This window comes from Pogoniulus pusillus, chromosome 1, assembly GCF_015220805.1.
Source record: "Pogoniulus pusillus isolate bPogPus1 chromosome 1, bPogPus1.pri, whole genome shotgun sequence".
NCBI lineage: Eukaryota > Metazoa > Chordata > Aves > Piciformes > Lybiidae > Pogoniulus > Pogoniulus pusillus.
In genome coordinates this window covers 32,035,644-32,055,648 of record NC_087264.1, presented here as the reverse complement: position 1 = coordinate 32,055,648, position 20,005 = coordinate 32,035,644, and the positions used below count along the sequence as shown (strand labels likewise).

The 20,005-nt window shown below is 47.4% G+C and overlaps 1 long non-coding RNA gene across 1 annotated transcript; it reads right to left on the bottom strand.

Annotated features, from left to right (window-relative positions):
* Positions 1-11,410: 11,410 nt before the first annotated feature.
* LOC135180728 (uncharacterized) lies at positions 11,411-16,985 on the bottom strand. Its single transcript, XR_010304543.1, has 3 exons — positions 16,906-16,985; positions 16,687-16,765; positions 11,411-11,599 (listed from the first exon to the last, which is right to left on the bottom strand). It is a non-coding gene; the product is annotated as an uncharacterized LOC135180728 (long non-coding RNA).
* Positions 16,986-20,005: the final 3,020 nt, after the last annotated feature.

Below are 20,005 nucleotides of genomic sequence, written 5' to 3'. Positions count from 1 at the left end.
GATCCAGCACCCTCACCGTAAAAAAGTTTCTCCTCATGTTGAGGTGAAACTTTCTATGTTCCAGTTTGTATTCATTGCTCCTTGTCTTTTTACTGTGCACCACTGAAAATATCAGCCCCAGCCACTTGACACCCACCCCTCAGATATTGTTAGACATTGATCAGAGCTCCTCTCAGCCTTCTCTTCTCCAGACTGAACAGTCCCAGGTTTCCTGGTCTCTCTCCATAGGGCAGATGTTCAAGTCCCCCAGTCATCATCCTCCTGGCTCTCTGCTAGACTCTCTCCAGCAGGTCCCTGAACTGGGGAGCCCAAAACTGGACATAACATTCCAGGTGTGGTCCACACCACAAGTGTGAAAACTCCATCATGTGGATCCAAACTCTCCTCTTTTTTTTCACACACATAACATAAGCCTCTACATAACCACAGTGCACACACACACACACACACACATCTTGCTAAGCAAGTTGAAGCAGAAGAGAATGGCAATAATTTAGTACATAAAGAGCAAGGCAAGGATGAAAAGGAGCACCATGTGACTGCAATAACCGCACAAGAGACAAAAGACACGACAGGCATGACTAGTAAACATTGCATTGTTGTTGTTATTTTAGCCTGGCCACAGGCATGCAGTTTGTTGGGAGGAAAAAAAGAGATGCAGAACTTTGCCAGCAATAAGCCTCTTTTTTTATCTTTTACCACAGACTTACATCTAAACTGGATTTGGACTAAGTCAAGAGAATTTCCTGAAAGTTAAGGGCTAACTGCCCCTCTCATCTTGGGTGGGGGGGGAAGCAAAGCATAAAAGGGGACCCACTACTTCCAACAGCTTGGTGAATCTCACCTCTGAAGTTATCCTGCTTTTTATTTCTGTCAGGATTAGAAGCTTAAACTTGATCAGAGCTGTAGGTTTTGGTAAGAGCACAGAAGGTCCTGCAGAGGAAGGCCATCTGATGAGGTGGACCCCGGGCTGTTGAGGCCCCGGGGCAGCCCTTCCAGGCGTGGTGCCCTTGCTTTGCTGAGTGCTTGCTGGGAAGCCTGGAAGTTGTCTCGCTGGTTGTGCTGGAGAGCTCACAGGATGCTGCTGCACACCTCCCTGCCCCAACATCTGGTCTATCCAGTGGGGTCCTGAGGGAAAGGCATGGTGCTATGCCAGTCAGTGCTGGGCCTGGAAGCAAAGCTGACATCACTGGTGTGAGAGAAAGGGCAGCTAGGCACACAAGAGTTGTATGCTGAGGCTTGGCTAGTCCGGGATCAGTTTCACCCTTCAGCAGCGATGCTCTCTAGTATGCACTATTGATGTAACCCTTTTACCACACCAGATGCCTCAGCCAGAGGGTTGCTATCCTTGGAACACTGAGGAAGACAACTCTGCTCTTACTAACATGTCCAAAGGGAAAAACATACCAGCAAGTGGCAGGTCCCAGAGGCATCCCGTGTGCCCTGGGCTTATGGGGCGCCCCAGCTGCCACGTAGCGACTGGTGATATCCTGCAACTCTGCAATGAATGGGTTTCAACTGCAAAACTCCATTGGTGTGAGGTCTTCATTTGCAAGATGATGAAGAGATTGCAAGTCACTGATGGAATGAGCCAAGTGAAAATGCATTTCATCTTGTGTTCTTCTTCAGCAGGTTTGACACATTTCTTCCTGGATTTTAAAATCCAGTTTTAAAGTCTAAAGAGTTACGAGGAGATAGATTTCCACTATGTGGAATGTGAATAGTTAAGCAGAGTGATATGGATATTTAATGCTATTATTGATACAAATTCTCTTTCACTGGCAGTAGTCAGGGGGTCATCTGCCTTTTAAATCACTTGTTGTTGTTTTGTGTTTGAGTTGGTTCTAAGAGGAAAGGGCCAATCTCTGTCGAAACTTTTGTAGTAGCTAGAGTCTGTGGTTGAGAAATGGGAACACCTTAAGGCTGAGATTTTACTTTCCTTGATGTGAAGCTGACAGCGAAACTTAGTCCCTCAACCCTTAGCCATTCAGCAAAGCTTCAGCCGCCCCTGACTCCTTTCTTGAAGTCCAGCCTCACATTCTGAAGGGAAACCGATGAAAGCTTTACAGATCGTTGCGTGTTCCAAACCAGCCTGTGCACAGATCACGCCGCAACTCCCCTTGAGGCAGGTTCCCCTCCCCACCCCCCCATATATAGATTTAATACAAAGAACTTTTATGAATTGCTTAGCTCTTGCCTGAGAGTAAGAAAGTCCTGCTAAGTTACAGTTCTACCAGATATTTAATATCGACCACAATATGTATTTAAATGTCTGCTTTATTCTAGAAAAAACAATGGACTGCATAACCTAAGGCTGCAGCGTTTCCATGCTCAGCCTCACAAAGCAAAACTCGGTTTAAAATGAAGTTTTAATTATTTTGTAACTGAATAGAATTGGAGGATTGATTTTTTGTTGTTGTTGGGGTGGTGTTTTTTTGCTGTTTGGTTCCCCCCCTCCCCCCCTTCCCAGCATTTTGTACGTCATTTTAACTACTACTAACAAATAAATATCTTCTCCAGCCCAATGTCTATTGTTGGTTTGGGTTGGGTTTTTTTTGATTCTTCCTTAGGTTTCCAGCTCTTTCTGGATCTGTTGTGCTTTACTCTGACTTCTGTGGCTCCTTCTAATTATAAAAGGGCTCCCATTACGACAAGGAGACAAGCAGCGGCACCACCATTCAACACGACTACTTCAAAAAGGGATTTTAAATGAGATCTGTCACTTCCCCCTCACCCTGCCACGATTTATAGGAGGAAAATCTCAGTCTTCGCTCACACTTTTCTCTTTGTAAACCACTGAGTGACTCCTCAAAATACAAATAAGCCTTGAATTGCTGCGGAGTTCCAGCTGGAGTCGGCGTGCCTGCCTTGCACTCAGCTCAGCTTTGAGGCTACCTAGCACTTTACTCCCACTTGTAGAAGAAAAGGAGTAAGCAAAGCCCTTTCAGTACAGCACATGACAAGCTGTAAACAGGCACAGAGGAAAGGAAATATCACTCAAAAAGAGCATAGGATGACATGTCTCTGCTGGCAGCACTTGAGCAAGGCTGGGCTTCAGGAAAGACTGTGACCACAGGCAGCAGGTCTGTTTGAACTCTTCACTGTGCCAGTGGGAGATAGGCAGTGGCAGTACGAATTTTACCTTCCCAGCCTGCCACCTTGTCAGATGTGTCAGGGACTTGGTCAGTCATTGCAGACCCTCGTGCAGTCCTGCTGTCGGCAGTAGTGGTGGCCCAGCTCTGACAGGGAGCATCATCTTGCTGAACCAGACTGAGGATGGTTTCACATTGACCTCTGAGGAGTGACACCAGGCCAGCAATTTTCAGATGCACACCTTTCAGTCTGAAGGCATGAATGGCATGACATACAGTCATGAGGAAAAAGCATGCAGGGTTTTCCCATGACACACACAGATACCCAGAGAGAAAGACCAGCAGGCACATTTCCAGCTGGGAAAGGCTGGGTGCTTCCAAGAGCCATTGTCTTCTTCCTTCATGCAGTCATGAACAGTCTACTAGCACTGGTTGGCTGAGGTCTTTCAAAGTTGGGCTTTTCTGTTTCAGTCTTCCTTCTCTTCTAGCCTTTTTCTGTGCTTCTGAAACTTACTGAAAGGACAGTAACACTGAAATCATTACTTTCAGAAGGTGATCAATGACTTCTGGTCTGAGATATGGGCCCAGTTGGACAGAGTAAGTTTCCTTGAGAAGATGTGCATGAATGGGTTTATTTCAATATTCAAAACACAGAGTTACCAGTCTGGTGCTCTGTAGTACCATGGTTAGTTATATACAAGCAAGCTCAGACTTGCATTGTGATTTCTGTTTGGCCCACACGCCAGCTTTGACCTGAAGATACCTCCACTGTGAAGTCCTCCTGTATGCCTTACAGATAGCTACACTGGTCAAAAGAAGGTAACATGGAGAGAATTCACACACCTTCATCAGCTCCCAGGGACACAGCTAGCACCAGCACCATTTTTTTCCTTTCCCCGGTGAGGTAGGCTGGATTTCTGCCTGGGATTCCTGTGGGCACTCTGGCACCCATGTGCTGTGCAGTGGATTCACACACACACAAGTTACAGGACTGAGGCATCAGGAGCACATCAGATTTGCAGAGCATGTGCAAGACATCTGAGCAACATATGCAGACAGTAGGTGTGGTGTGCCCTGGAAGGGGCAATGCGAGAGGCAGCCTGGTGGCTCTGCTCCAGTTGCCTACTGGCAGTAGTGCCTGGCTGGGAAGAAGGATGTTGCAGCTGCAGAAATGATGCAGTAACTTAACATTGTGATTGACCTTCTCCTGAGGAACAAAAGAAAACAAACAAAAAAGCACCCTTGGGGCCTTATGTGTCTCTGTGCTATCCGGTGTATGGGGCTAAAGACAGAGTTGTTAGTGCCAAAAGGTTTTCTAAAGGAGAAGCACCAAGTCACTGATAGAAGACTGACATGAGAATGTTGGGGCTGTTCAGTCTGGAGAAGGGAAAGCTCCAGGAAGACCTCAGAGCAGCCTTCCAGTACCTGAAGAGGGCTGCAGGAGAGCTGGGGAGGGGCTTTTTACCAGGGCTTGTAGTGATAGGACAAGGGGCAGTGGCTTTGATCTGGAAGAGGGGAGATTTAGACTCAAGATCAGAAAGAAATTCTCTAGTGAGGGTGGTGAGACACTGGAACAAGTTGCCCAGGGAGATCATGGATGCACCCTGCCTGGATGCAGTTGAGGCCAGGCTGGATGAGGCCTTGAACAACCTGAGTTAGTGGAAGGTGTCCTGACCCATGGCAGAGGGTTGGAACTGGATGATCTTTAAGGTGTCTTCTAACCCAAACCGTTCTACCAATCTATGAAGCACTGCAGTCAATACTGGCAGAAGAAGATCTCAGATTTTCTGAGTAATCAAAAGCTTACCTGGATGGTTACACTAACCACAGCCTTCTGAAGGGGAGAGCTGCACCACTTAAAATTTCAGAGAGTGAGAAAGACGATGTGTGTCCAGATTTAGTCAAAACCCTGGAGTGTTAGCAGCAGCATAAAATGAGTTAAATGCTCACTCTTAGTGGCCAGCAGACCAAAGATAAGCCTGCACCTGTGCTTATTCTGCAGATGGCTTAACACTGTAAAACGCTGGGCTAAGAAACAGGGGCTCTGGTAGCATGGGTTACAGTAGCAATGAGAAATGTGAGAAACACAGATCATTATTTTGATCACATAGTAGTAACCGAGACCTTGTTGCTCTCTGCAGCTCCCTGAAGGGAGGCTGCAGTGAGAGGTGGGAGCTGGTCTCTTCTCCCTGGTGTCAGGTGATGATGGAGTGAGAAGAAGTGGCCTAGAATTGTGCCAAAGGATGATTGGATTGGACACAAGGAGCAATTTCCTTGCTGCAGGAGTGGTTGGGCATTGGGGCAGGCTGCCCAGGGAGGTGGTGAAGCCCTTGGAGGTGTTCAAGCAATGTGTGGCCATGGAACTTTGCAACATGGTTTAGCGGCCACAGTGGGGTTGGGTTGAGGGTTGGCCTTGGTGATCTCTGAGGGCTTTTCCAACCAGAACACGACAACACAATACTACTCCCCCATGAGTTTCCAGTTCAGCCAAGTACTTCAGCAAACAGAAAGAAGCAGCTAAATAGAGAGGAGCTCAGCCTAAGTAAGGAGGCCCAGCTAGCACCCATGAGTGATGCTACAGTGATCATCAAGCCTATTCCTGCCTAACTGGGGGCCCCCCAGCCTTTTGTCCCACTCCCATTCACCTGGTGTGCACCGTGGGGACACACCAGTGGTGGCAGGAGGAGGATCCCTCTGCCCAGTTGGACACAGCTTCAGGCTTCTGCCTTTCTTGGGGCTGATTATAAAGGGAAGTGGGCAGAGAGGACAAAGTGGTCACAGCTGGGGTGGGAGGAGAGTCCAACAGAACCCAGGTACCCTGGGCTTGGGGGAAAAAAGGGGGAAACAAGGTGTGGGGCGGGAAGGGGGCAGATATGGTGGAAAAGGGGAAGGGGTGCTGGAAGGAGGGAGATGGAGAGGTAAAAAGGGAGCTGGGGGAAAAGGAAGGAGATGGAGAGGAAAGGAGGGAGATGTGGGATAAAAAATAATAAAAATGAAGACTGGATTGTAAAACCCATAAAAAGGTGCTCCTGCTCTGGCAGAGAGGTGGGACTGGGTAATCTTTAGAGGTTTTTCCCAGCTCCTAACATTCTGTGATTCTGTATCACTGGCATGTATCTTCAATGGCCCTCAGGCCTAGGCCTTGGGGCATCAAAGAGATTAACCCCAGTAAGATCCAGAAACTCTATTTTGGTATTAATCAGCTGAGACAGAAAACAGAAATACACAACCACCACCAACAAACCCCAGTGCAGATTTTTGACGCTACCTTGTAAAGCAGCTTCACAAAAGCATCTAAAGCTTGACTGCTGCACCTGCCTGGGAACCTTACCCAGGCTCCTATGGCCCCTCTGACAACGTGTGGCTCCTGGCTGCAGCTGCTCCTCCTCTGGCTGTAACGGGCTGGGTGGCAGCAGTTAAGAAACTCTGCCTGTCCCTCGCTCCTTTCCTAGGGCTTGCTGAAAAGTGACCACACAAACAATTATTTGACCATTAATTAATAGCTGAAGGGATCCTGCAGGAAGGCTGCAGAGGGACTTTTCATCAGGGTGTCTAGAGACAGGACAAGGGGCAACGGTTTGAAGCTGAGGCACAGCAGGGATAGACTGGAGCTGAGGAAGAAGTTCTTCAGTAGGAGGGTGGTGAGACTCTGGAACAGGCTGCCCAGGGAGGCTGTGGCTGCCTCCTGCCTGGGGGCACTGAAGACCAGGTTGGATGAGGCCTTGAGCAGCTGAGTCTAGCTGAGAGGTATCCGTGCCCATGGTGGGTAGGTTGGAGCAGATGAGCTCTGAGCTCCCTTTCAGCCTCAGCCATTCTAGGGTTCTATGTTTCTATGAAGCTGCCTTTTTCGAATGATGAAAGAGCAAGATAGGAGGATCAAATTATTTACTGACCTAAAAGAAGGATGTTTGGGATCGCATTGACACCACCACCCTCCCTCCCCCCAGCTTCTGAGCTGCAATGAGCAATAACTGCTCCTTGCTGTGGTACAGATGGAAATCACATAGCTTGGGGATGCATCAAATGGAGGAGCTACACAGGCTCCCAATAAAAGTCCTGCAAATAAAAGCTGAAATTGCAATGTTTGCATTTCTTAGTTAGAGGATGCCTTATGGAAGCTGCCATACTCCAGTTCATCCTGCAAGAGAACAAAAGAACAAAGCATAAAATAGCATCTCCACCTCTGCCTACATTAATTGAGGGCTATTACTGTCCCTGCTGTCTAGCAATGACAATATGGACTGTAAAGCCACTGGAAAGCATTAATGTCAGTTACAGCTCGTCTGGGACAGCAGCACTCAGTTTCATTAATCATAGAGTTCCTGCACGGCACCACCACAGAGCACTGCTAAGCAAGTTTGACTTAGTTAATGATGAATCTGCAGACCTTAACATTGGTTTGCCTTTCAATTCAGCTTTAGTGACTTTCTGTGTCTCATAATTAGTACAAAGGTACCAAGGCAAAGCCTTTCTGGTAGTCCCAGTCTGGGCTCTGTATTAGCGTGTTCTTCTGGCCAGAGCGTTAAAACCTCTGCTGCGTAGATGTGAGACACATGTACTCATCTCTCTCCACAAAGGTATTCAAACCCCTAGGAATGCATTCAGACATACTGAGGAGTCTGATAAATGTGCATCTGATGAGTTTCTGCATAACAGCGTGGGCCAGGCTGCAACACACTCAGGGGGCGGCCAGCACAGAGTAAACTCAACTACGACAGCAATTACAGCTGCAGGCACGCAGAATCTGTGGGACAGGGTTGTGTGTGCTCAGGAAAGTTTATTTCTGGACAATTACTCTTCGTGGCAAAGATGAAGGCTGGTTGAACCTCTCCCCTTAGGATCTGAAGGTCCTGGAGTGTTCCTTAAGAAGCAGATGTTCATCAAGAAGACGTTTCCATTTTTGCTATTAATGTCTCTACTCTAACCGAATGAAGAGGGTGGAATGTAGATGTTAAGAAAGGTCTATCAAATAAAGAGGAGAGAGAAAACTATGTGTGCAATGGCAAGAACTTACTGAATGAATCTAAATCCTATGGTAGGTAATTTGATCTAATTTTTGCAGAAAGGCAAATGCCAGATGTTTGCCGCACTTTGATCTTAATAACACTTTAGGCTGCAGACAATAAGATTGGTTTAAAATTTATTGTCTCTTTGATTTCTCCATTCTAATGCTTTTTAAATTCTTTACACAAGACAGATCTATATATAGGCAACTGGGGTGGCATCAGAAGTGTTGTGTACTTAAGGCATTCTTGAAAACCTCAGCGTGGAGCAGTGTTTGCTGCTTTATGCATCAAAACAAAGCCAGACTTTATCCAAGCAACGTTCAATTTTCTTTTTATTATAATGTCTCTTTTTGTTTTTCATGTGAAGTCCTGACTGTCCCATCTGTGGTGCAGCTCCTTACAGGCTTTTATCTTCCACTAACCTTATTAAAAGTCAAGACAATATATTAAATGAACGTTAAGCAGCGGGAGTTGAAAGTTAATCCATTCCCTTGCACTGTGGGTAAGATCTACGTAGATTTTTAATTTCACTGTTAAGAAGTTGTGTTTTAGGATCATTTCTGTAGAGAATGGTCTTTAAAAGGAGAGCTGCTGCTGGATGCACAGCAGAGAAAGGCTGTGAGAAAGTACCACATCCAAGAGGCATCCAAAAACTGCTTCCAGTTTGGATCTCCATGTTTAGGGAGGCTCTTGCTCTGTGACTGTGAGCTGAACTCAGCTCACAGCTGCTTATTAAGCAGCCTTGAGCACCTAGCAGAGTATCTCATGCATCCACTCTTACTCAGAAACAATGAAAAGCAAGTGAGACTGAGAACAAGCAGTAGAGCAAAAGCAATGATTAAAACAGCAACAATCAGGAAAAAAAATCCTGCTATGTGGCCTGGATGTCTTATCAGAACTCTCTGGCACAGTTCAGAGCCATCTACCCCTTAGATCCATGCACGATGGCTCTAAATAGTTGGCTTCATTCTGCCCAGTAGCCTGAAAGTTCAGAAAGTTAGAGCCAGCTTTCTTCTGAAGGCAATTCTGAACTCCATCTGCTGATGGAATTGCAAAGCACAGATATCTAAGCAGGCCTTTTCTAACTGGCAGTGCCAGGGGGCTGTCGGGAGTCAGCAGCCTCCCTACTCTTGTACCACGAAGTGTAGTTCTTGCAACAAATTCCTTTGTAAATCAAAATTCCTTCCTTCAGAACCTAACATTTCAGTTCATTACCTTATTTTCCTCTCACACGACCCTGGCAAGAGAGAAGATGAGCCAGCAGTGTGCCCAGGTGGCCAAGAGAGCCAATGGCATCCTGGCCTGCATCAGGAACAGTGTGGCCAGTAGGACAAGGGAGGTTATTCTTCCCCTGTACTCAGCACTGGTCAGGCCACACCTTGAGTACTGTGTCCAGTTCTGGGCCCCTCAATTCAAGAAAGATGTTGAGGTGCTGGAACATGTCCAGAGAAGGGCAACGAAGCTGGTGAGGGGCCTGGAACACAAATCCTATGAGGAGAGGTTGAGGGAACTGGGTCTGTTTAGCCTGGAGGAGGCTCAGGGGTGATCTTATTACTGTCTACAACTACCTGAAGGGGCATTGTAGCCAGGTGGGGGTTGGCCTCTTCTCCCAGGTAACCAGCAATAAAACAAGGGGACACAGTCTCAAGTTGTGCCAGGGTAGGTATAGGCTGGATGTTAGGAAGAAGTTCTTCACAGAGAGAGTGATTTGCCATTGGAATGGGCTGCCCAGGGAGGTGGTGGAGGCACTGTCCCTGGGGGTCTTCAAGAAAAGACTGGATGAGGCACTCAGTGCCATGGTCTAGTTGACTGGTTAGGGCTGGGTGATAGGTTGGACTCGATGATCTTGGAGGACTCTTCCAACCTGGTTGATTCTATGATTCTAAGATTCCCTTTACCTTACCCCAAGAGAGAAGCTGAGCGAAGCAAAATGCTCTTCCAGTGAGAACTACCTTAGGTCCACCAAACGCAGCTTCACATCTTATCTTTGCTACATCTGCAGAGCTAAAACATCTTTAGTGTGCTCTACTACCCTTATTCAGCACAATTACACTGAAACTTGTTTGCCTCATTCAAGGCCTGCTTTATCAGCCCTCTCTGCCATGACACACCTATGACCTGTATCACTAGAGAAGGGGAATCAAAGAATGGAATCCTGGAATGGCTGAGGTTGGAAGGGAGCTCAGAGCTCATCTGCTCCAACCTCCCCACCATGGGCAGGGACACCTCTCAATAGACTCAGCCACTCAAGGCCTCATCCAGCCTGGCCTTCAACTCCCCACAGGAGGAGGCAGCCACAGCCTCCCTGGGCAGCCTGTTCCAGAGTCTCACCACTCTTGCAGTGAAGAAAATAGCTTTAAAATGGTCCAGATTCCATACTTATTGCATACAGACCAGCACCTGTGGCTTCGGTTTCTTCCACTCCTTTGCAGATGGAGTACTTATTGAATGCAAGAGAGAGACTCCTCAAACTCAAAACTGGGGCTCCTGGAAGAGCTTGGACAACCAAGTGACAAAAGCAGGGAGTCTTCAATGGTATTTGACTTCAATCAGGAGGTGTGCAGGAGCACTGGTTCCCTAACAAGCAGCATGTGCTGGGACTCTCAAAGTCTTTTGCAACACCAGCCTTTGTGCACCCTAATTGAAAGGTGTGTAAATGCCAGCCCATGGAATGGAATGGAAGCCACACAAGGAAAGATTTTCAGGCTCCACATTTATCTTTACCAACACATGGAACCACCTTGATCTCTTTTACCATGGGTGAAAAAAAGAAGGTAGTGTCTATTTCACAGGAGAGGATAGGAAGTAAGAGTCAGCGTGATGGATGGTGGAAAGAAACAGAGGGCAAGAGGGAAGAAATATGAGCGTCAGGTACTGATCTCAAAGATGAGGTCTAGTCTGCTGTCAGGAGGTGTATAAATAGCTTATTAATAGCAGCAGAGATGTATGGGCATTAGTGTGAAAGGAGGAGCGGACTCAGCGTGCATTGTGTGGTCAGAAAGAAGCCATCTGGACAGAGTACAGTTTGTATTTGTTAGCTGTGAAAGGACTGTGCAAGCACAAATCAAGCACACATCAGTTGCTCTGACAATACTCACCCCCTCCAAGGCACTCAGCCAGCAGATAACACTGCAGTAACCTCTGTTGGCTCTGGCAAAGCTGTCACCTCCACTCCCTGCAGCCAGAGCTGTACCTCACGGCAGCAGAGAAATCCCAGATCAATGCTAACCTCACAAGTGTGGTTACCAGCAAGACCTGACTGCAGGAGCCTGTTCTTCTACTGGCATAATTCAGTGGGTGAGGCAACCCCTGCTTTCTGCCCCAGCACAGGGAAGAATGGGGATTAACAGGGATTTTTTCCTTTGATCTTCTGCAATGATTACATCCCATCGCTGCTGAGCACTCCACATTTAGGAATGATGTTGTGTTCTTGTCCCAGTTTTCTTCTCCTTTCCCCTGCCTGTCCCAATAGCACCTCAGCTTCCATCTGGGGCTGACACACTGGGAAAAGGAAAGCCAAAAAACACTTGATGAGGCAACACCAAAGAGGAGGTTACACTGAGGGGAACCCCTGCAAAGTAGGCTTTGGTGCTACTTCCATCTTGTCATTGACAGCAAGGGAATTAATTTAGGGAGCAGTGGAATATCAGAGATGTATCTGCAAGGCACTCTCCACACAAGCTCAGCAGCTTGCTGCTGAAATCTTTCATCATCAGTGCCAGCACAACCAATGTCTCTTGGGAAGCAAACTGGTTTCTTGCTCCATGCACAGATTTTTTGGTGGTATTTAGGAACTGCTCCATTCAGTGTTGCAGCTCTTGCTTGACTTGGGCACCGAAGACTCATCTCCAGTCACTTGCAATAAAGTAAGTTGTTCTTTGATCTGTTCTTTCTCCTCCAGATAAAAACAGCATTGGGCAATAGGTTTTGGTTCGTGGATTTTTCACATTTCAAAGGCTTAATTAATTTAGTTTGCTGCTGAACAACTTATTGCCTGAGAGCTATGGAAGGAGGTTCTCCAGCCTGTGGACTGGGCCTCTAAGAATCAACTGGGTGCAGAGTCTATTCATGTGAAACACGACAAAGGAGTCACAGTCTGTAGGCTTTCCTCAGGGCTCCTTGTTGCTAGGATGATGCGAAGAATACGTAGAGTTTTCACTCAAGTCAAGCCAGCCTGGGAGTTGAGGTGACAGCTCTCATTTTCCCAGTTTCAGCCTTAGTCTGCTTGGCTTTGCATCAAACCCTAACCTGACAGCACAAGCTTGAACAGGACTGGTTTTAAGCAAGCTGACAAAGCTTCTATCTAGGGCTATGTCCTAGGTTCCCGAGGGATTTTGATAGAGTGCAGAGCTGGGCCCAAGTCAATCTCAGGAAGTTCAAGAAAACCAAGTGCAAGGTCCTGCACCTTGGTTGGAACAATGCCAAGACTGGGCAGTGACTAGATTGAGAGCAGGCCTGGGGAGAGGGACTTGGGAGTGCTGGTGGATGAGAGGCTCAACATGATCCACCAGAGTGCACTTGCAGCCCAGAAAGCCAACTAGATCCTGGGCTGCATCAAGAGAAGTGTGGCCAGCAGGGTGAGGGAGAGGATTCTCCCCCTCTACTCCACTTGGTGAGACCCCACCTGGAGTACTGCATCCAATTCTGGAGCCACTATTGCAAGAAGGATATGGACATGCTGGAATGTGTCCCAAGAAGGGCTATGAGGATGATCAGAGGGTTGGAGAACCTCTGCTATGGGGACAGGCTGAGAGAATTGGGGTTGTTTGGTCTGGAGAAGAGAAGGCTCCGAGAAGACCTTATTGTGGCCTTTCAGTACCTGAAGGGGGCTACAAGAAAGCTGGGGATGGAATTTTCAGGATGTCAGGTAGTGATAGGACTAGGGGGAATGGAGCAAAACTAGAAGTGGGTAGATTCAGACTGGATGTTAGGAAGAAGTTCTTAATCATGAGGGTGGTGAGACATTGGCACAGGTTGCCCAGGGAAGTGGTGGAAGCCTCATTCCTGGAAGATTTTAAGGCCAGGCTGGATATGGCTCTGAGCAACCTGATCTAGTGTGAGGTGTCCTTGCCCATGGCAAGAGTGTTGGAACTGGATGATGCTTGAGGTCCCTTCCAGCCCTGACAATTCTATGATTCTATGACTTTGTGTCTGGGGAAGGCCTTCCAATAAGGCAGGGTCTGGAGTGCTCCTTACCTCTGAGCAGGGCTGGGCTGCTGCTGCCCGAGGCACAGGTCAGCAGGTCCCTCATGCGCGGGGCAGACCGTGCGCTCCTCTCAGTTGGAGAGGGATGTTATTTTCTTAAGGAGCAGGATGTTATTCCTAGAGGTCTGCCCCTTAGTAGGGTCAAGAGTAATATTTTCTGGTTAATGTTTATGATTAATTTTGGCTGTGGCCTTTCCTTTCAGAACTTGTCTGGTGTCAGTGCAAGTTGGTACGGGGGGAGCTTGACAAGGTTACGGCGCAAACCCTGCGCTCGCTTCTCCTTCCAAAGTAAACACTACAGCACCGATGCACGTGGGGACCCAGCAGCACGTCCCTACATCGAACCAGAAGATTCACACAGGCAACTGAACCAGTAGGCTCCAACAGGGTAGGTTTGGGCTTTTTTTTTTCCTTTTTTTTCTTCTCAGTCCAAAGGATACATTTTCAGAAGGCTGCCTTGAGAATTAGCTCAACACAATCCCAGGAGCTAAAAGGGCACTGTGGCATCAGGTTACTTGAAAATTAATATTACCTTTGCCCCTTTTCTCTCCAAATACGGGGAATGGTTCTCAGCTGTTCAGCAATACTTAAAGAAAAGGCCATGTTAGCATCATGGTGTGATGCAAGCTGATGTTGGCCCTTGCTTTTGGAAAGCAGCCAGAGTTGCTGCCTGCCTTTGAAGACGCTCTTTAGATTCATGTGGAAGTTGTTCCCTTGTTAAGAGTCTTACCTCTCTTCTCAGCTTCTGGAAACTCTGTTTTCCCTTCAGTCTTTTTCATGAATGCAAGAGTTTCACAGTAGGCTTGCAAATGGATTTGGTTAGGTGTTTTAGAAAAGAGTTCAGACCAGAAGAGATGGGGAACTTCTTTCAAAATCCCAAGGCGTCCCTTCTATTGTCAGGATGTGACACGCAGCCCCAGAACTTGCTTACTGGGGCAGTGTCACTAAACTGGGAGCAAGGAGCAACTGGGGATATTGTGAAAAGTTCCAGGCTATGCTGCTGCATGTAAGCAACAAAAAACACAACTGCAGCAGTGTGTGCAGGAATCAGAGAATCACAGAATTGTCAGGGCTGGAAGGGACCTCAAGGATCATCCAGTTCCGAACGTGCTGCCATGGGTAAGGACACCTCACACTAGATCAGGTTGCCCAAAGCCACATCCAGACTGGCCTTGAAAACCTCTAGGGATGAGGCTTCCACCACCTCCCTGGGCAACCTGTGTCAGTGTCTCAGCATCGTTATGGGGAAGAATTTCTCCCTAAGGTCTAATCTAAATCTGCCCCCCTCTAGCTTGGATCCATTCCCCCCAGTCTTATCACTACCTGACACCCTAAAAATTCTCTCACTGGCTTTCTGCTCAGAGCCTTCTATTCTCCAGACTGAATGGCCCCAACTCTCTCAGCCTGTCCTCATAGAAGAGGTTCTCCAGCCCTCTGATCAGCCTCGTGCCCCTTCTCTGGACACAGTCCAGCACCTCCAGGTGTTTCTTGCATCAGGGGCTTCAGAACTTGACACAGTGCTCCAGGTGGGGTCTCAGAAACCTATCTTGGATCCACAACACAATTTTGGAGTTTTGCAATGCATCATCCAAGGACTGCAGGGAGCAAGATCATGATATGAGAGTCTCTGATGATGACTTTAAATCAAAAGAGAGGATGAAATCCACATAGTGAAGCATCTTCCATCTTTTTGAATCTCACTTTTAACTCTTGCCTCTTATTTATCGTCTAGGAACTGATTTCTGTAGTCAGGCACTATGTCACATTGTGCTTGCCTTTAAAATCCTGAGGTCTTTAAAAACCCTTCAAATCACTGAACTTCAGACCCTAAAAGCAGCAATGTTTTGGAAATGCACATGCCTCACACATGCAGAGGTACCAGTGTGTGTGTGTGGAAGAAATGAAGAAATTATAACTTAATTATTTCCACCTTCTCATTAAACAGTTATAAAAATCAGTGCTAGTGCTGCTCTCTATGAATTGATGTTCTATAGGAAAACTTCCTGGGGGTGACAGGAATAGTTTGAGGAAGTAAAAGACACTTAGAGTAAAAATAAATTGGTCATGGCACAGTTCTGTCTGAATCACAACCAACAGCCCATACTGCTCCCACAGAAGCTGCCAGTGGGGTGGGCAAAGAGCTTTTGACCAGCAACACATGGCCATTTTTTGAGGTCAATAAGAGGAGAGCACCTTGAGTACTGTGTCCAGTTCTGGGCCCCTCAATTCAAGAGAGATGTTGAGGTGCTGGAACATGTCCAGAGAAGGGCAACAAAGCTGGTGAAAGGCCTGGAACACAAACCCTATGAGGAGAGGCTGAGGGAGCTGGGGTTGTTTAGCCTGGAGAAGAGGATGCTCAGGGGTGACCTCATTGCTGTCTACAACTACCTGAAGGGACACTGCAGCCAGGTGGAGGGTGGCCTCTTCTGCCAGGCAACCAGCAATAGAACAAGGGGACACAGTCTCAAGTTGTGCCAGGGAAAGTATAGGCTGGATGTTAGGAGGAAGTTGTTGCCAGAGTGTGATTTGCATTGGAATGGGCTGCCCAGGGAGGTGGTGGAGTCACTGTCCCTGGAGGTGTTCAAGAAAAGACTGGATGAGGCACTTAGTGCCATGGTCTAGTTGACTGGCTAGAGCTGGGTGCTAGGTTGGACTGGATGATCTTAGAGGTCTCTTCCAACCTGCTTGATTCTATGAAAGAGAAAAAAATCCAGACATCAAAGTCTCCAAATGTCTTCCTTAGCTCACACACACCATCCTTTGGAGCTCTCATTGGTGGGTCAAGCTTCTCCTAACAAGCTAATTTCAACTTCTGCTCCTCAGCTAGTTATGTAATTGCAAGCTTCCCAGCGGCTGATTGCCACTATTTTAGTCACTCATGAATCCTGGGGTAGGTTTTTTTGTGCCTGATTCTGTGACTAATAGAGGCTGAAAGACAAATTTGTAAGGATCAGTGCCAATACTTCCAAGGCTGACCAATAATCTGCCTGAGCAAGCCGGAGATCAATCACTGGAGCCATTTCAAATGGCTTCATCACCGCAGCCCTGGAATTCACAGTTTGAATAAATTTCATGATTAGCAGTGAACAAATGTTGGAGCTGGATGAATGCACATGAGACTAGCAATGGCTTCTGAAACAGGGGAGGGAGAAAGAAAAAGGCAGGAAAAAAATCACAAAGGGGAAACAATGCAAAAGGGAAAAAAGACCCAAACCACCAAAAACCAACAAGAAAGAAGTCTCATAGCACACTGAGACTGAAAAAAAATGATTCCTCACTCACCCCTCACATTCTTTTCAAGAAGCTGCAGAGGGTTTTCATGAAGGCCCAGCATGCCTAAACAAGTTTCACTCAGAAAGAATAAGTTGTAAAAGTTAAATTACCACTCATTGCTTTTGTGCCTGTCTTCAGCTGTGATCTGTGGAGCTTTAGTTTCTCTCGTCGGGGACGGATAAAACAGCACTGGAAGAGCAAACATGACACACTGGAACTCTGCTGAAGCACTGGGGAGTTTCCTATCATAGAACACTACCTCTTCCAGCAGCAACCCCCCAGGAGATGACAGCCTGTACAGGAACCAGAAACTGTTGAAGCCCACACACCTGCTCAATGAGCACCACTGTCTTACAGAAGAGATCGGCACAGTTGTGAATGTGCCAGCAACTCTAAGATGCAAAGAACCTACAGCAGACACAAAGAAATGCATCAATTATGTGGAAACCAAAACCAGGCGCTGAAAAACCTTCTGAAAACTTTCTTCATCCTTCCCCCAAACACAGCAGAAAGGCAAATAGCCACTTTGGCTGGCTGTGTGCCTTGGGCTTTTTAGAACAGCTTAGGTTGGAAGGGACCTCAGAGCTCATCTGCTCCAACCTCCCCACCATGGGCAGGGACACCTCTCAATTAGACTCAGCTGCTCAAGGCCTCAGCCAGCCTGGCCTTCAACACCCCCAGGCAGGAGGCAGCCACAGCCTCCCTGGGCAGCCTGTTCCAGAGTCTCACCACCCTCCTACTGAAGAACTTCTCCCTCAGCTCCACTTTAACCCTGCTCTGCCTCAGCTTCAAACCACTGCCCCTTGTCCTGTCTCTAGACACCCTGATGAAAAGTCTCTCTGCAGCCTTCCCGCAGGATCCCTTCAGCTATTGGCAGGCAGCTCTAAGGTCCCCCTGGAGTCTTCTCCAGGCTGCACATCCCCAGCTACCTCAGCCTGTCCTCACAGCAGGGCTACTCCAGCCCTCGGTTTGTCTTAGTGGCCTACTCTGCACTCACTCCAGCAGCTCTGTGTCCTTCCTCTACTGGGGACAGCAGCACTGCAGGCAGGACTGGAGGTGAGGTCTCAGCAGAGCAGAGCCAAGGGGACAGAATCCTCTCTCTTGCCCTGCTGCCCACACTCCTCTGGCTGCAGCCCAGCACACAGCCGCCTGCTGGGCTGCATGAGAGTACTGCTGGCTCCTGGGGAGCTTCTCACCAACCAACACCCCCAGGTCTCTTTCTTCAGAGCTGCTCTCCACCTACTTTGCACCTAGAGCGGCCCAAATGCAAGACCCTGCACTATGACACAGCCTTGAGATACTCTTTTGATACCATTTTGTGGGCAGCACACTCTGAGTTAATGACAAGCATTAAAGAGCTTCTCAATTTCTAAGCATGACAAGGTGTCAGAAGTGACATGAGAACTAAAATCCACAGCCCCAGATGGGTGTGCAAAGAGCTTTGGGTGCACCATCCCCACCATTTATCAAAACCCCTTCAAGACATTTCCATCAGCAAGCTACATTATTTTAGTTCCTTGCAGCTCCCCCAAAGGCTGCGCCAAGCACCCTGAGCCTGGGATGGGAACAGCATCAGCAACACTGTGCATGTTAAAAAAATCATAGAATCATAGAATCAGCCAGGTTGGAAGAGACCTCCAAGATCATCCAGTCCAACCTAGCACCCAGCCCTATCCAGTCAACTAGACCATGGCACTAAGTGCCTCATCCAGTCTTTTCTTGAAGACCCCCAGGGACGGTGCCTCCACCACCTCCCTGGGCAGCCCATTCCAATGGCAAATCACTCTCTCTGTGAAGAGCTTCTTCCTAATATCCAGCCTATACCTACCCTGGCACAACTTGAGACTGCATCCCCTTGTTCTATTGCTGGTTACCTGGGAGAAGAGAGAAACCTAAAGGATCTCACCAAGATCTTCTGCACGTAAAAATACAAGTGGCAAAATGACCAAAATATGACCAAAAGGAGAAGGAAAATAGAGGCTTTTTATTTACAGACAACAAGTCCTTAAGAACTGAGTAGAAATATAAATAGTCCAGATACACCACGGTAACTTTTACCAAGTTCCTCCTGTGCACAGCTTGCTCTTAGAGAAAACTGGATTTTGGCTCCATAGTAGAAACACACAGAGAGAAATTACAGCATGAAGGAGGGAAAATACACTTGCATCTATTTAAGCTTCTTCTTTTAACCCATTGATAACATATTTAGTCAAGGACTACAGCCAAAGGAATTTCATTCCTGAAAAACACAAATCCCTAGGCCACACTCATAGTCCTCCCCCTATATTTTTTAAGCTGAAACATGCTGGATGTGGACAGTCAAGCAAACATCTCATTTTATTGAAGCAAATCTCAGTTGGATATTAAAGCTGGAGTTGTTCAGCCTGCAGAAGAGAAGGCTCCAGGCGGACCTAACAGCAGCCTGCCAGGACCTGAAGTGGGCTACAAGAACGCTGCAGAGGGACTGTTTGCTAAGGCCTGCAGGGACAGGATGAGGGCAGTGGTTTGAAATGAGAGCAGAGTAGATTGAGATTGGATGCAAGGAACAAGTTCTGCACCAGGAGGGTGCTGGAAAACTGGTTGCCTGGGGAGGCAGTTAAGGCTCCATCCCTGGATATATTCAAAGGCTGTGAGCAACCTGATCTAATGGAGGATGTCCCTGCTGAGTGCAGGGGGTTCTGCACCATGAGGGTGCTGGAACACTGCAACAGGTTGCCCAGGGAGGCTGCATCCCTGGAGATAATCAAGGTCAGACTGGAAAAGACTCTGAGCAACCTCATCTAGTGGCACATGTCCCTACTGACTGTATAGGAGTTGGACTGGATGAGCTTTGGAGGTCCCTTCCAACCTAAACCATTCTATGGTTCTAGGACTTAAGCCTGGTAATGTCTGTGAAAGTAGCAAGGTACACAGAGGATACTGACAGCATTGAGAGAGAATTTGCTTTTTGTTACATCAAAGAGAAGTTAAGCAGCCAGAGGTCTGCACTTTGATGGCTTTTGAGTCATACATATAGAGAGAAGAGAGGGAAGAACAGCAACAAAAATGTCCAACAGTGCCACTATTCAGCTCAAAATGATTGGAAAGGGAAACAAAACAAAAAATCCTAAATAGCTAAATGAAAGTAACAAAATTTTCAACTTTCCTGAGGCCAATTCTGATCCCTCCCAGAATAATATTCCATTTTTGCTTCCTGTAACTTCTGAATATGGTGAAGCTTTCAGCTTGCACAGAGTAACAGCTGAGCCTGATGGCAGAGGCAGCTTTTCTTCTTGAGGCTGATAGACCCCAAAGAATAAATAGATTTTCATAGAATGGCTTAGGCTGGAAGAGACCACAGGCAAGGACTCTCTCAACTAGCCCAGGTTACTCAAGGCCACATCCAACCTGGCCTTGAACATCTCCAGTGAGGAGGCATCCACAGACTCT